This window comes from Chaetodon trifascialis, chromosome 22 (genome assembly GCF_039877785.1).
Source record: "Chaetodon trifascialis isolate fChaTrf1 chromosome 22, fChaTrf1.hap1, whole genome shotgun sequence".
Lineage (NCBI taxonomy): Eukaryota > Metazoa > Chordata > Actinopteri > Chaetodontiformes > Chaetodontidae > Chaetodon > Chaetodon trifascialis.
Genome location: NC_092077.1, coordinates 19,217,744 through 19,233,525, shown reverse-complemented (window position 1 = coordinate 19,233,525; position 15,782 = coordinate 19,217,744). Strand labels below are relative to the sequence as shown.

The following is a 15,782-nucleotide window of genomic DNA, read 5'->3' as shown; positions in this document are numbered from 1 at the left end:
ACCTAAGATTAACAGAGTTTAACAGCCTCGCCGCCGCCGCTCAATGAGCTGATTTCATGGCATCTGATCCTGCAGCTCGTCACCAGGAAGGACCAATTACCATCAAGACTCACACGAGGGGATGTTTAACAGAACCCGCCATTATGCTCATACATTAACGCCACGTACCGCTGCGTTCACCTCATCGTCAAAGGGTCTGGATTACAAAAACAGATGCAAGCGAATTCTTCAATTGGATGGACGCGACTTCAAAATAAAAGCACCAAAGAAGCCAAAACTCTTACAAAGGCTGCAGATTTGAATTATTGAACAAAATGATGACACTTGGCCGTCACATTTCAGGACTGAAGGTGCAAATATGCACTCTACAGACTGGTTCAACCTGGGATCCACACCTGCCTGCTGTCGCTGGATGACCACGAGGCAAAAGTCATCCATCACTGAGCTGAATCAGACAGATCCTGACTTGTTTTGTGATCAGGTTTGCTGAAAGACGACGGTTTAAACACTTCAAAACGATGGTCATTTTTCCTGAAGCTCAGTGTATGTCATAAAAAACGTAACATGCATCTGAAGTGAGCAGGTGAGGCGGCGCACCTGCAGAGGGAGATCCTGCATCTACAATACTTCTACAAATGACAAAAATGATTTTAATTACGGATAAATCTGTCCATTTTTGTCTCAATTAATCCTTTAAAATGTCATAAAACAGTCAAAAATGTCCATCATAGATGGCCAGAACCCAAAAATGGTGCTTAAAAATCTTCCAGGATGATTAATCGATCACCAAAACGCTTGCTGATAAATGAATGCCTGACTGATTACCAATAATTCATGACACTGAAGTCACCGTTTATCAAACTGCCAGTGTTTAATGATGAATATGACATTCACAGTCTCATTAAGACCTCAAGACAATTAACTCCGTGAGGCTGAATCCTGCCTCACGTGTCCACGTCCCTCACTGGCTCGTCTTCCAGCGGAGGACATTCTGCTCCTCTTACAAAGTCGAGTGACGGCTGGAAGGATTTCAACATGTTCGCCCTTTAATGAACTGGATATTATGAATCCATCCAACCATCTGCCAATCAATCCTGCATCTCTCCAGCGGTAAATACGACCTCCTGTACGGCAGCACAGGACGTCCTTGGGACTTAATAAACGCCGCAGCGTTGAAGAGCAGCGGCTGATTATGTTTGTATATCTATCAGCCGGAGAGTTCATTTGGAAAGAAACAGGAAGAGCTCGTGTTTCGTGGCACATTTTCAGGTATTTCCCCAAAGAGTCCAAGAGGCCCAAATGGGAAAAATTGAGTTTTTCATTTAGAATCACAGAATAATTCAGTCACAAGCAAATCTGAGCACATTTTAGAGCTTTTAAAAACGTCCATCACGATCAAACTTGAACTAAATTTGAGAATCCAGACGTGCACACGCATATTTTTGACAGTTTGCTTTGAGGGAGCATTCATGTATTGAGCGTCAGTTTCCTTAAAAATGGCGTCCGCGTGTTTGAAGTCTTTAAACTCTTGAACGGAAAGTATGTTTTATAGTAAAGACAAGAACTCTGCAGATCCTACTGCGGTGGCTGGAAATCAGCGTTCAGGCTCGTCTGTGGAAACGCTCCAAAGCCGTCATTAATGGTACAAACCGAGCTGTGCTTTTTGTACCGTTACCCATTTAAAACCCATTAATATTCAGCCGACGATGTGTAGACACCAGCTGCAATATCTGACGTGTCCACCAGGAGGAGCAGTGCTTATGGAAGCTGAAACAGTTCACTGGCATCAGACTGACGTAGTTTGACTATTCTGGTCACTTTCATCGACCCAGTGCGCCTGAAATCAGCTGTTCTTGTTGATGATACGTGTGAAGGAGCGTGCTAGCCTCGACAGCGACAGAAAAACCGGCACGGAAACGCTGTGGACGAGCTGCGCAGGCTGCTGCAAGTCGTCCTTCGGAAACAACACCCCTGAATTTGGTTTACGATGAGGGAGAAAATTTGCTTTCGCTCACAGCTGCAGATCCTGTTTGCTGCCCTCTGGTGGCTGAACTGTCACATTGCTGCAGTGATGAAGAGGAGTATCCGGGCGTGGCCGGACCACCATGACATCCAGCAGAGGAGGTCAGTGAAATGAAGCCTGTCCAGCTCAGTGTTGAGTTACTCTGCAGGGATGCTGGAACCGCTGGCATCCAGAAAAGCCCTGGTGGCTGGAAATCCAATAAAAGAAGGAGTGAACGCCTGCATTCTTGGAATTCCCCCCCCCCCCCTGTAATATCGATGCCTGTATCAAATGAATGTCGCTGAGACAAACACTGAGGGGTGTGAAGACACGGAGTGAAGCATTTACACTGAGCTGAAGGAACATTATGTACAAAGTGGGAAAAGAAGAGGAGGAGGAAGAGGAGAGATATTTAGGTTCAACATGTGCAGACTGAAGCCTACATACACTGTCAACACACACACACACACACACACACACACACACACACACACACACACACACACACACACACACACCTCTGCTGTACGACAGATGGAGAACGAGCGCTGCACGCCGTGATGTGATTTGCAGGTTGATGTGTTTTCGCCGGTGGAGTATTTCATGATAGTTTATTGCACTTCGAGTCTTTTAAATCAACGAAAACACACACTCTCATACAGCGGGAGGAGAGCCGCCCTGTAAATCAGACGTGCTGGAGGCTTCTTATCTGAGAAATGCCAGCTATGAGCGCAGGGCAGCTGAGCTTTCCCTCCCTGTAATGACTCGCACGGAGCCGCCGCCTCGTCGAACGGCGGGGAGGAGGCGAGCGGCTGCCAGGTTGAGGTAAGAACAGCGTCGCGGCGTGCGAGTAATGATGAAACAATATGAAACAACTGTACTTTCAACACTCATCACAGCGTGACGAAACCAGCTGTGTCGCCGCTGAACTGGTTGGGCTGGTTTTCTGTTGACCGATTTAAGCCTGGTTCTAAAAATAAGACCCGAGTCAGCGTGTGGTCCAGCACTGAAGGGGACAGACGTCTGAGCAGTAACACAGCTTTTATTTTGAAGGGTTGAGAGATGATGAGATTTACTGCTCAGCCCGAGTCTGAGCTAAATTTTCTGGGTGGGATGAACAGGCCTACAAGAGCTAAGTGCTAGCTGTAGCAAGTCTGTCACCATCTCAAACGGACATGTTGCTCCATGAGGAAGCGAATGTCAAACACGTCAATCCTGGAATTTAAGCCCACATTGTGTTGAAAGACCCGAATGGATGCGGAGCCAGATCTCGACTCCCGTCCCTCCTCGGGGCTGCGGGAGGAGCTGCCCTCCACTGAGGTTTGGAAAACTCGGCGCAGAGAGACGTCCTTCAGAGCGAGCTGTGCGTGGACGATGGACAGTCTTTCGCTCACATGAAGCCATGAGCGCTGTCGCTGCTTTCTGCTTCTGAACTTTTAAGTGGAAAATCATGGCAGCTGTTTGGACAGGAGTCAGACTCCTCCACCCAAATCTATCATTTATAGCACATTATGTCTCTGCTGGACCCTCTTTAATGTCATATATAGAACAGGGTTAGGTACCAGTACTAAAACGATGAATACTGGAAGTCCTGGAAACCAAGCATGTGATATTTTTAAGACATTTCTTTGCTGAGAAGTTGGACAGAAAGTAGAATAAAACGAACAATATCTGATCAAAGAGGAAGAGCAGCTAACGTCTGACCAGCAGTCAACGTTTCATATCATTTTCTGGTCTTTTGCAGATCTGGATCCAAAAACTGTCCATCATTCTCTCGTTCAGTGGCTTTTCTCGCCTTTAAATCAACTTGAATTTGTCATCCTCGTCCTCGTCCTTGGGTTAACTCTGGGAAAGCTGTGACTCTTTTCAGTATTTCCTGACTTTGACAGCTCATGAACACAACCGTTCAGCCTTTGTCTCGATGCTTAACACCCATAGAAAGTTCTCAAACTCCTGCAGCATAATCGACTTCTCCACAGTTAATCTGTGTCAGTTTGTTCCAAACACTCGGCATGAAATCCACTCCTTCCATGTTGGGCGATCGCCTCCTCGTACCTGCAAAGCTCCTCAAGCTGCTTCATCTCCAGCAATTCACTGCTCGTCTGATGCAGACTCTCAGCTGTGGACATGTTGCAGACTCTCAGCTGTGGACATGTTGCAGACTCTCAGCTGTGGACATGTTGCAGACTCTCAGCTGTGGACATGTTGCAGATTCAGCTGTGGACAGTGTTGAAGACTCTCAGCTGTGGACAGTGATGCAGACTCAGCTGTGGACAGTGATGCAGACTCAGCTGTGGACAGTGATGCAGATTCAGCTGTGGACAGTGATGCAGACTCAGCTGTGGACAGTGATGCAGACTCAGCTGTGGACAGTGATGTAGACTCAGCTATGGACAGTGATGCAGACTCAGCTGTGGACAGTGATGTAGACTCAGCTGTGGACAGTGATGCAGACTCTCAGCTGTGGACAGTGATGTAGACTCTCAGCTGTGGACAGTGATGCAGACTCTCAGCTGTGGACAGTGATGCAGACTCTCAGCTGTGGACAGTGATGCAGACTCTCAGCTATGGACAGTGATGCAGACTCAGCTGTGGACAGTGATGCAGACTCTCAGCTGTGGACAGTGATGTAGACTCAGCTGTGGACAGTGATGTAGACTCAGCTGTGGACAGTGATGCAGACTCAGCTGTGGACAGTGATGCAGACTCTCAGCTGTGGACAGTGATGCAGACTCAGCTGTGGACAGTGATGCAGACTCAGCTGTGGACAGTGATGCAGACTCTCAGCTGTGGACAGTGATGTAGACTCAGCTGTGGACAGTGATGCAGACTCAGCTGTGGACAGTGATGCAGACTCAGCTGTGGACAGTGATGCAGACTCAGCTGTGGACAGTGATGTAGACTCAGCTGTGGACAGTGATGCAGACTCAGCTGTGGACAGTGATGCAGACTCAGCTGTGGACAGTGATGCAGACTCTCAGCTGTGGACAGTGATGCAGACTCAGCTGTGGACAGTGATGCAGACTCAGCTGTGGACAGTGATGCAGACTCAGCTGTGGACAGTGATGTAGACTCAGCTGTGGACAGTGATGCAGACTCAGCTGTGGACAGTGTAGCGATGAAGAAGCATCAGTGTATCATTATCGGTGTTTAAAGCCTTTGTTTTCTGCTCGCTGGTGTTTCTAACGGCGTCGACTTAAACACAGGGTGCAGAAATATGACAGCTGCTGTGAGCCTGCAGCTCATCAAACACACACTCCGAGGCTGTAATAATCTCTGTATTGAGGATTAATTAACGCTGGTGGTAATTTGCTTTTCTTTAAAGGCTCGTGTGTCGAAACCTTTTCTCATCAATCTGAACTCTCGTCTTCCATCTGATTCGCGCTCTCAGCTTTCCTCCATGAATCTCTCCTCACAGCCTCAGTGCTGCTGCTCACACTGTGTGGTTAATCCACTGTGGCATGGTAAAGGCTTTACACACACACTCACACACACACACACACACACACACACACACACACACACACACACACACACACAGGTCTGCGCCTGTAGTGGGAGCCTTGCAGACATGGGATTTCCTTTCACATCCAATTGAGACCAAAGAAACTTGGTGAGAAGAAGAGCTTGGAAAAGATAAGCTGCAAACACACAAACACACACACAAACACACAAACAAACACACACGCACATCTGTGTAATTATCAAACCAGCATCACACACAAACATCAATAGCCCAAACACAATGTTAACGTGATCTAACACGCAGCTTATAAACCCCCCAAAGAGACATCCACTGTACACAAAAACGACCACCCTCCACCGACACACACACACACACACACACACACACACACACACACACACCTTCTTCTGTAGTGCAGACAGGAATTTGTCGGGCCGTAATTACAATGTGGAGTCTGAACAGCATCCGATTAAGATCCAGAGGTTTTATGGCAGGCCTTTGAAGAGCTCTGAGAGCAGCATCTCAACCTGGCTCAGCAAACCAGACTGCACACACACACGCGCACACACACACACACACACATACACACACACACTGCAGAGGCTTCTTTCTGGCTGCACACAAACCAGCTTTCCAATGCAAAAACGCGGTCTCACTGGGAACACGCCGGCAGACGAGCTGATCTCCAGTCAGCTGTCACATGACGTTACCTTCTAGTCGTACTCACACTCTCATATTCAAACCTGCTTTCTGTCTCACTTTTCAGTCGTTATCTGGAGATGTTTGATGACTGCAGCAGCTGTAAAAAGTCCTCAAAATAACAAGTAATTTGCAGCAAAGCCTGGAAATGTGACGGCAACACACTGCAGCAACACAGCTGCTGCTTTCATCACGATCTTTAGGACAGTTCAGAGCGGAAATACGGAAGAGGAACGATATGCAACACAGATAGCAGATGGTATCAGGACCCAGGATATTGTGACCACATGGACGCTGCCAGAGGCCACCAGCACTCCCTGCTGATAAATCAGCGGCATCTATGTTGCAACGCTGTGAGGAATGCAAAGCCCGAAAATCAAACTCAAAGCTGCACTAACCAACGTTTCACATGGCCAATAAATCAAACGACTGCGTGCGAAGAGAGGCCGCAGAGAAGTATCTCCAACACAGCAGCGCTCCACACAGTTTCAGCATCTTTAGCTCATTCTTTTGGTTTTGTGGCGCAAACTCGACATACTTTTGGTTCACTGTTACTGACTGTGCGCTAACTTGCTCAGTGCTAAAGCGTTAGCCGCTAGCTGGTGAGCACAGCAGCTACAAAGCAAACAAACCACAGCTGAGAAGAGTGAATGCTGGACTTCATCAGGCATCAGGAAACGTATGCTAATGTCGCTAACAAGCTAGCCACAACAGCCTGATATGGCCAAAATACGACTCGTGTGCAGCATTCAGCTTGCTGTGGCCAAAAAACTGCAGTAAGTTCATGACTTGGGCAGAAGTTTCTGAAGACTGCAGAATGTCAGAAAAGTCTCTTTCTGCACCAAAGACACCGTATGTGAAAATAAAAACACCCGAAAGGGACGATGGAAAGACTTCCACGCTGCATTTCCTCACTTTGAAATGGACAGCAGAGTCGAGCTGCTGCAGAGCTTTGACAAGTTTCTATGAATGCTGCGACACTTTTCTTTGGGCAGAAATAACCTCGACTTCAACGAGTCCAGCAGACAAAAGCCTTTTCAAAGCCACGATTCGAACCTACAGGACACAAGTCCTCGACACAGAGCTGAAACAACTGCTCCTTTAATCTGTTAGCAGATAAAAAAGAACATTAATCTGCATTCATTTAGATCGTTCATTAATCATGCGAGTCAGTTGTCAAGCAGAAATCCTCAGAATTTGCTGCTTTTCTCTATTTTCTATCATAATAAAGTGAATATAACCTTTGAAAACATCACTTTAGAGTCTGAGAAACTCCAAACGCAATAAACTAGATGTAAATTGCTTCATAGCACAGCAGTAGATGGCTTTACATAATGACACAGGAAGAGGCCACAGCTTTCAGGTTGTCACAGTTTTTCTGGCACTGGTAGATGCTGGAAGACTCTGAGCTCTTCATATATTCTGCACAGGCAGAATAAGTGCTTGGTTAAACTCAATATTAACTGGCCTAACGCTGGTTTCTATCTGCTAAAATGATGAGAACGAAGGCTCGGCATTACTCAGATTTCTTCAAGGGACAATTAATCAATAAAGCCCACAATAATCCTGAATCAATGTGCATCATCAACACAATCCTTGACTTTTACAGGACGAGCGCGGGTGCCAGGTCGGGGAATATAATACACCTTCACGACCTCGTGCTTTATTGGCGTATGAGGCGAAAGGCCTAATGTTCACATGGAGGAGAGCGGAGCACACGAAGGAAACAAATGTAATTACCAGAGTTGAGGACTTTGCAGGAGGTGCTATTGATTTTCTACGCAGCTCAAACTAGTTTGCGCTCAGAGAGGCAGAAGGAAAACTACGAACGGAGAAATGAGGCGTCTCTCAGGGAAAGAGATCAGTCCAACGTGGCTCCTACCAAACGCTGCTCCTGCGTCCACCTCTGACGCGATGGACGCGACCCCGTTTGATGGATTACGTTCGTTTAGGTGTGAGATTATTAACAGCGTGCTGGTTATCTGCAGCGGACTGAGTCTGGTCACTTTCAATCAGGATTTATGCGCAAAAAAAAGCTTTTATTTGTGGCAGTAAGAAGAGCAGAAGCACCAAATAGTTTTTGACTTCACTTTAAATGCATTTACTGCAGCTGTATTTCACTGGGAAGCAGACACGTTCGTGACAAATATGTTTTCAGGGTTGATCCTGGAAATGAGTGACTAACAGATACAGAGCTGGCTTCAGCTGCAGTGAGTCAGAGCGTTTCTTGTCAGGAGATAAAATGTGCAGAACTTTGATTCGTTCTTATTGTCTCACATTCAGTTTTCTCGGCTATCAGGAAGCACATTTTTCTGTAAGTCAAAACATAATCGGTCCAATGTTCGACGGACGACATGTCAATCTGCTCAGAGCAGATCGAGCCAGACAGGAAGTAAGACACAGGAACAGTGTATATTTTCAAAATAAAACACCCTGTGCAGCCTCCTGATCGTACAGCAACACAATTAACACACATTAAAAACAGAAAGTGTTTAACTGTGAAGCTGACGTATCTGTGGAAGAAGCACAAACATCAAGTCAACAAACGCAGGCCGGCAGAACACCTCTGAAGCCCACCGGGTGCATTTCTCTATAGCTTCACAGATCATATGAGCATCTCTAATGAAAATGTACAATTAGGTCTTTGTTATTAATTCTGTTCCACTAATAGACCGCCCTCTGTGCCACCGTTTAACACAGGAAACAGCAGATTTAAACACTCGACAGTTGAACGAAAGATTCAAAAATCCCTGGTATGGACCCTCCAGCTTTGTCTTCCACCACAGAAGAAGACATCTGTAAGCCGCAGCTGACAAAAACTCTAAATATCACAACATCGATCAACAGTCCTCCGTGAGAGCGAGGAGTAATTTACCATTACGAGGAGATTCAGGTGAACCTGAAGGACGCAGAGGAGAGTCAGCTGAACAAGTTTCCTCTTTTAACCCTGAACTGAACCTTAAAGCGAACATCCAGCTCAGAAAGCCCACAGCTGTGCGCTGAGAGTCATTCAGCCATCAGAAGAACACAGCCGCCTCTCAGCAGCTGGATTTTAACGCCTCCCCTCAACATTTAATCTTCCTGACATTAACGCGTGCTGTGCTGCGACCTTAATGTGTTCTCTGAGTTTTACAGTGAGTTTACAAGGTTTTCTGGCATCAGTGAGCACCGTTTGACACAATCACAAGACGACTCAGGGACGCACAGAGAGCGTGTCCTGCACCGCCATCGAGTCCTCCGAGGACGGCCTCATTTTTCTCACAGTTATAGAAACTGTGACTCCAGAAACACACATGCATCACTGGAGGACGGACGACTCTGCTGCTCCACGTCAACATGCGCATTAGAAATAAATAAATAAACAAATAAACAAAAGTAATTCAGCATTAAAGCACGAAAACTCAAAGTGAACGAATAGGAACAAGTTTTAAACAAGTGTACTTTCATGCTAGCAGCTTGCGAGGCTATGCTTCGTCATAGCGGTGCGTCAAGCTAAATGCTAATATCAACATGCTAACACGCTCACATTTTGAGGGCTTGCAGGGCTAATGTTCATTGTCTTAAGGCGTCTCCATCTTTGATCCCGCTCTCAACAAACGTCGAGCAGCTCCCTGCATACGTACAGTGCGATCAAAGCTACTGATTAGCATGTTAGCATGCTGAGGCTACAGCAGTTTGCAGGTAATTTTAGCCTGAACGGTTAGCTGGTAGGTAATGAAAGCGGGAGCACGTCAGACTGCATCATCCAGATGTTTGCTGTAGCTCTGTGCTGCAGCTAAACGCTGCTTCTGCATATTTAATGTCACATCAGATCATTTTAAAAGACACAGCTGGTGAATTCACAGGCCATGAAATCAAACTTTCAACAAACATTATTACATCTATTACTCATTATAAGAGTACAGTACTGCACGTGGAGCACTTCCACTGTTATACGGTTTGATAACTCAGATATGCAAAGCCAACGTACTCATGGGACTTAGTATTAATAATATACTGAAGACATTTGTTACTGTTAGCAAGCTTTTGAGCATTTTTCACCTAAAGTTCATTAGCACTCTCCTCAGAGACTTTACAGGTTCGATAAGGAGAGAAGCTCTGCCTGCACAGATATACGACACAATGTGCAAAATTAGAAATGTACAGTATGGATCGTCCTGTCGTAGTTTTAAAGTAATATTGTACAGCAGCAGTCTGGGAAAGCCCCTGGATTCCTACAGCACAACGATGACTAAGCGTACAAAAATACAACCCCAGCTGTAATAAACCAGAATCGGCTGTTAAATTCAGATTATTTCACTCTTATAGATGAGATCTTGACCAGCCGAAGAGAAGAAAAAGCTGTTTTAGAGCTCTGCACATCGTCCTGCAGCCATGACCAACTCTGCTGTGAAACATGCGAAATGTAAAGGAGACGGAGGAGGGAAAGACTCGTGGAAGAAGGTCCCCACAGAGGTCATTTGTCCTCTGCAACGGTACAGAGAAGCATGTCTGCTCTTAATTAACTCCTACATCGTCATACCAGAGCCATGCAGTATTCCTCAGAGACCGCAGGGGCTTTCCCTTTTCCCATGCACAGCGAGGGGAGTGGACGTCCGCGGAGCTCAAAAACCCAAGATGAAGAAACAACGTTGGGAAACGAGCGAGAAAACTGCAACGGACGCCACAATAACAAGCTAAAGAAGGAAAGCTAAACAAAGCTGACGGGGTGAGAGCCTGCACTGCCGGACTGCTCTGCAAACACGTGGATGTTGACAGTGTTTGAACAACCTTCCACACAGATGAGCTTTGTATGACGGTTTATCATCTGTCTGCAGAATCGGGTTGTAACGTCGTTTCCCAACAAATCCCACGAAAACACCAAAACCAACAATGTGTTGCTCTCCGAGTCGTTTCGGACTTCCTGTCTCAGCCATGAAATCCTACTGAAGATGTAAATCTTTGAAAATGTGTCACAAATGCAAAGTTTCACTTGTAAAAAATGTAACAGCTCAGTTTTAGGGAACTGTTTTGAGCCTCAGATTAATCCACATTTGGTGCTCTGGTGAGTATTTGGGGCAGCAGGACGACGTATGTGGGAATAAACCTCATGTCACCAGCGGATCAGTCAGTTTTTAGTAGTATTTGGACAACAGCCGCGCTCTATGGGACAGAAGAAGACATATGAGGCTTTGGTTGGATGTTTTTTTGCAGCATGAAGTCACTGTAGGTTCTGATCTTTTCATGGGATTCATGAAGACTTCAGTCACAGAAACGCACTCTGAAGTGTCCACTGTAGAAAATAAAGGTGACTGAAACACTCAAATGTGTTTTTGCTTTACAGACTGTGAGCAAAAAGGTGTTTAAAAAAGTTTATTTCATCAAACAAAGGTGTTCTTTGGAGTCCACAACAGGAAATGGACAGAAACCCCAGCCAATCAGAGGCTGCCAAGCCTTCAAAGATGGGTTCAAATGTTTGGTTGGCTTCATCTTTCAAATCAAAAACTGTCTGATCCGTCAACATTTTGCCATTTTTAGACCAAGTTTGCTTTCATTTGTTAAATAAAACCAAGTTTCGTAGAAAGTATAATTTATTAAAAACACCAGCACAGTGTTAATGGTCTTCGTCTGTCCTGTTGGACAAAGGACACCACGGTGCCGTCAACACGTCTGACCTCCGGCTTTATGACTTCGCACAGGGACTCGTGTTTACAAGGCAGCACATTATCTGGACACAAAGCTAACACGGCGAAAAGCCGTCAGGGGTCATGAAGGGTCTATGGAGGGTCGCGACCCTCGACTCTAACAATGAACTGGCCAACCACAGAGGAAGAGGTCAAAGGTTAACTGACAGGCTCGTCTGGAGAGAGGAAAGAGACGGTGGCGTGAAAAGAAAAGTGTTTGTGTCTCTTTTTACATTTAAAGGAGGCGGTTTGTTTGGTTAAGCAGCTCGTAGATCGTTAAAAAAGCTACTGTGAGAGTGTCGTTACAAGACGCAGCACGACGACGCTAATCTGTCTTTGTACGTCATGACGATGTGTAGACGATGTTAAGGGCATTAACTGCACAGCTGTAAAGTTGGAAAAGACTTGTTTCAGTAATTAGCTTTGCTGAGTGCTAAGCTAACGGGCTAGCTTTGCTAACTGGTCATGTGTTACTCTACATATCATGTACATATACGACTGTTTCGTTGGAGTTAAAAACAACTGAAACAACCAAAACAAAAACCCTAAAGTCATGTTTCATCGAAACACCTTTACCTGACAAATTAACAGCACGCTCAGATCTGTACTTACACGCAGAAGATAAAGATTTTAACAAGCCAAACGAGACCCGTTAAAGTTAAAAAGGTGCCTTTCTGCTTTTCCCGAGTCTGAAGACTCATTCGTTTCCACGGAACTATAAAAGCCGGCATTAAGTACACATGAGAGGACCACAGAAGTACAGTTACAGGTTTGCTTCTGCACACATCACACAGACACACACACACAGACACACACACACACAGACACACACACACACACACACACACAGACACACACACACAGACACACACACACACACACCTGTGAAGAGGAACAAACACTCATGCAGCAAAGCAATCAGAGATGTTGCCCGTTTCCATAATGAGGTTCAGGAGGTGAAACAAAGTTCTCTCCGCCTGCTCTTCATCTTCCTCGTTCCTCCTCTGGTGGTCTTATTAAATCCTCGTCTTTCCTCCGGCCGAACAGAAGCTCATTAGACTGCCGAGCGGAGTTTCCCGGCTTTTTAATCCATCTCGCCGGTTGTCAATCTGTCTCCTGAGCTTATTTTTTAAACTGCATCTCAATGTGGCGCTGAAACATTTTTAATATCAAATAATCAATCTTGATCTATCGGGAGCGTTGAGAAAGCTGTTAGTGAGTCAGGACTGCGCGATCCGCCGCGGGGAGGGAAAAGCACAAGAAATATTAATACCTATGAATCTCTTTTGAGCGCTACCTGTTCACCTGTGTAACCGCGAGTCCTTGAATCAATCTTCTCCACTGCCATCTTGAGATCTGTTATGTCTTCCAGGTCGTCGCTCGTGTCTGACGAAGCCCAGTTTAACCCCGTGAACCTTAATTAGCAGAAATGGGTCGTGCTGATCTTTCCTGGTCTTAGCTGTTAAGCACTCATTAAAACACATCAGTTCTGGGAGTTGGATACTGAGTCTGAGTTTCCGCATCTCGAGCATCTCGCAGTCAGATGACCTTTGATGAAAACACATTTTAGATGCAAAAAACCCTTAAAGGACGCTGACAAGGACGTTTGATGGCTTCTGTTTAGGTCTCTCCTCCCAATTTCCCACCTGTCCTTGAACCCAACACTTTTCCTTTGGCCAAATAAGATGATCAGATCCTCAGATACATTAACCAATGATACGGCTGACACTAATTACTTTAATCATCTATTACTTATTGAGTAAATAACTTCCCGCAGTTCAAGGTGACGTCTTCAAACTCTTCTTCTGTCTGATCAACAGTCAAAAACCCAAATTCACTCACTTTTCTATCATGTGCAACGAAGAAAAACATCAAATCCTCACATTAAAGAGCTGGAACCAGCAAATATTTGGCATCTTTTCCTCTAGAAAACAACTAAAAAAACCATTATTCTGTTCATCATTACAGCTCGACTCTGATGATGCGAAGAATCATCCGACTCCCACTCCTTCAGATATCTGGCAACCAGGCAAAGAGTTTTGAGGATTTGCGGCTCTAAGGAAGGCGTAAAGAGGATTTGGGCTCTTGTAAAGATGTTTGTGTCCTCTGTGGTCATGAATGAGGGCTGAAACCGTTAATCTGCTCATTATTAGCTGATCACTCTTATTGTTCAAGGTTACGTCTTCTAACTGCTTGTTTTACTCAACCAAAAAGAGCCGGATGAGTCGATTAATCACTGAATCGTTTCAGCCGGACATTACCCACATGGAACAACACGAAATGAACCCCTAACTGTCTAAAACCTGCTCTGAATGTGAGACTGAGACATCGATCCTCCTGCAATGACCAGAAGGATCAAATCTTTTCTGGGATGAAGCTTTTTCTTGAAGCTCGACAGAATATGGGACTCTTTTCCTTCCTGCTCTGTTAACTTGTTTATGGCTTCACAATAGCTTAAAAATGGATATGAGCGGTCCTGCAGTAGGTAGCCTTGATCCCTCCCTGCTGGTTTGGCCTGAATCAGAAATACTGAGGGACTCTTCTCGGCCTTTTCGAGCTCTGCTTTGTATAAAATGTTAATTTTACGACTGAGCAGTTTACAGACAGGGAGACAGGAGCACATCGTATTTCATTAACGCCTGTCATCTGTTTTAGAAAGGGGGCAATAACCAAGATTTCTGGTGGCCCTCATAGCAGAAAAATGACCACAATATGTCTGCTGAGGTTGATCAATACCAGTGACTCCCCCATTACTCGGCCTGTGTGATAAGATTTTTGGCTTCCAACACTCCCATTTCAAGTTGTTTTGGAGCAAAAACCCACTGGACTTTAAAGAAACTCCCAGAAGTCATAAATTATTTGGCACCTTTAGTCGCAGAGGGGCTGGACTGGGCACTTCAGACTTGGTTTCGGGGCAGGCGGCGGATAAAAGCTGAGTGTACTGTAGGAGCCAGAGGACAAATACATCCAGGGTATTATTCAAAACAGTGCAGCAGCAGCAGTGAGCCGCTCCGAGCTCCAAACGCTGCCGGTGCTCTATCAAACCGAGTACTTACAATTACAAGAAAAGAAAAGATGTGATGAGAATGAAGATTCATGAAAATGAAGATTTACAGTTTAAGATCTCTTTAGGTCATCGTCTGATTTCTGCATGAGTTTAAGCATCATTTCCTCCAAAAAGACTCCAAGATGTTAATGTTGAGACACAGAGACACGATGCAAAACCTGCAACAGTTAGTCCATCGATTGATTAATTTAACATTATTCTGCAGGAATTTTGATGATCCATTAATCACTTGTCATTTTTCAAACAAGCATCCCATCGTTCGATGGCTATTAGCTCTAAAATGTGAGACTTTGCAGCTTCTGTTCATAAAAAACTGAATATCTTTGGACTGTTGGTCAGACAAAAGAAGACATGTGAAGACATCGCCTCGGAGTCTGCGTCCATTTCCTGATGTTTTCTACACCAAACAATCATTTACTTAAGTAATCGGCTCGTTGGCTAATCGATAATGAAAAAGCTGTTGCATGTTGCCTATTTACACATCCAGCAGATGCAAAGTGACATTAAAACCAATTAAAAGTCGTGTCTCTGGACACCTGAATCTAAGCCCACGCTTCACTCCTTTTCCTTTGAAGCCTGAAAAAAATGTGGCTCTTAAGCTGCTAAATGCTCAACGTCCTTCATCAGGTAGCCGCTGACTTTTGTCTGTCGCGTCCTGTGCTGAAACAGCAGCCTTCAGCTGGAAACGGGCCTGATGAGAGCTCAGAGACTGAACCCAAAACATTACAGCTGTGAAACCAAAACAACGAGCTGAAAGACGCTAAAAAACTGTTCAAGTGAGGGGACGTGCAGGGCCGGTGGGGACGCTCTGGGTTTGCTGCAAACACTCTTAATTCAAATTAAATCAAGAAAAAGTTCTGGAGATCTAACGTGAGGAGGGATTTT

General features: G+C 45.3%; 1 protein-coding gene across 2 annotated transcripts in view; it reads right to left on the bottom strand.

Moving 5' to 3' along the window:
- Positions 1–15,782, bottom strand: part of plxnb2a.1 (plexin b2a, tandem duplicate 1) — a 136,060-nt gene that overhangs the window by 91,679 nt on the left and 28,599 nt on the right. The window lies entirely within an intron of this gene.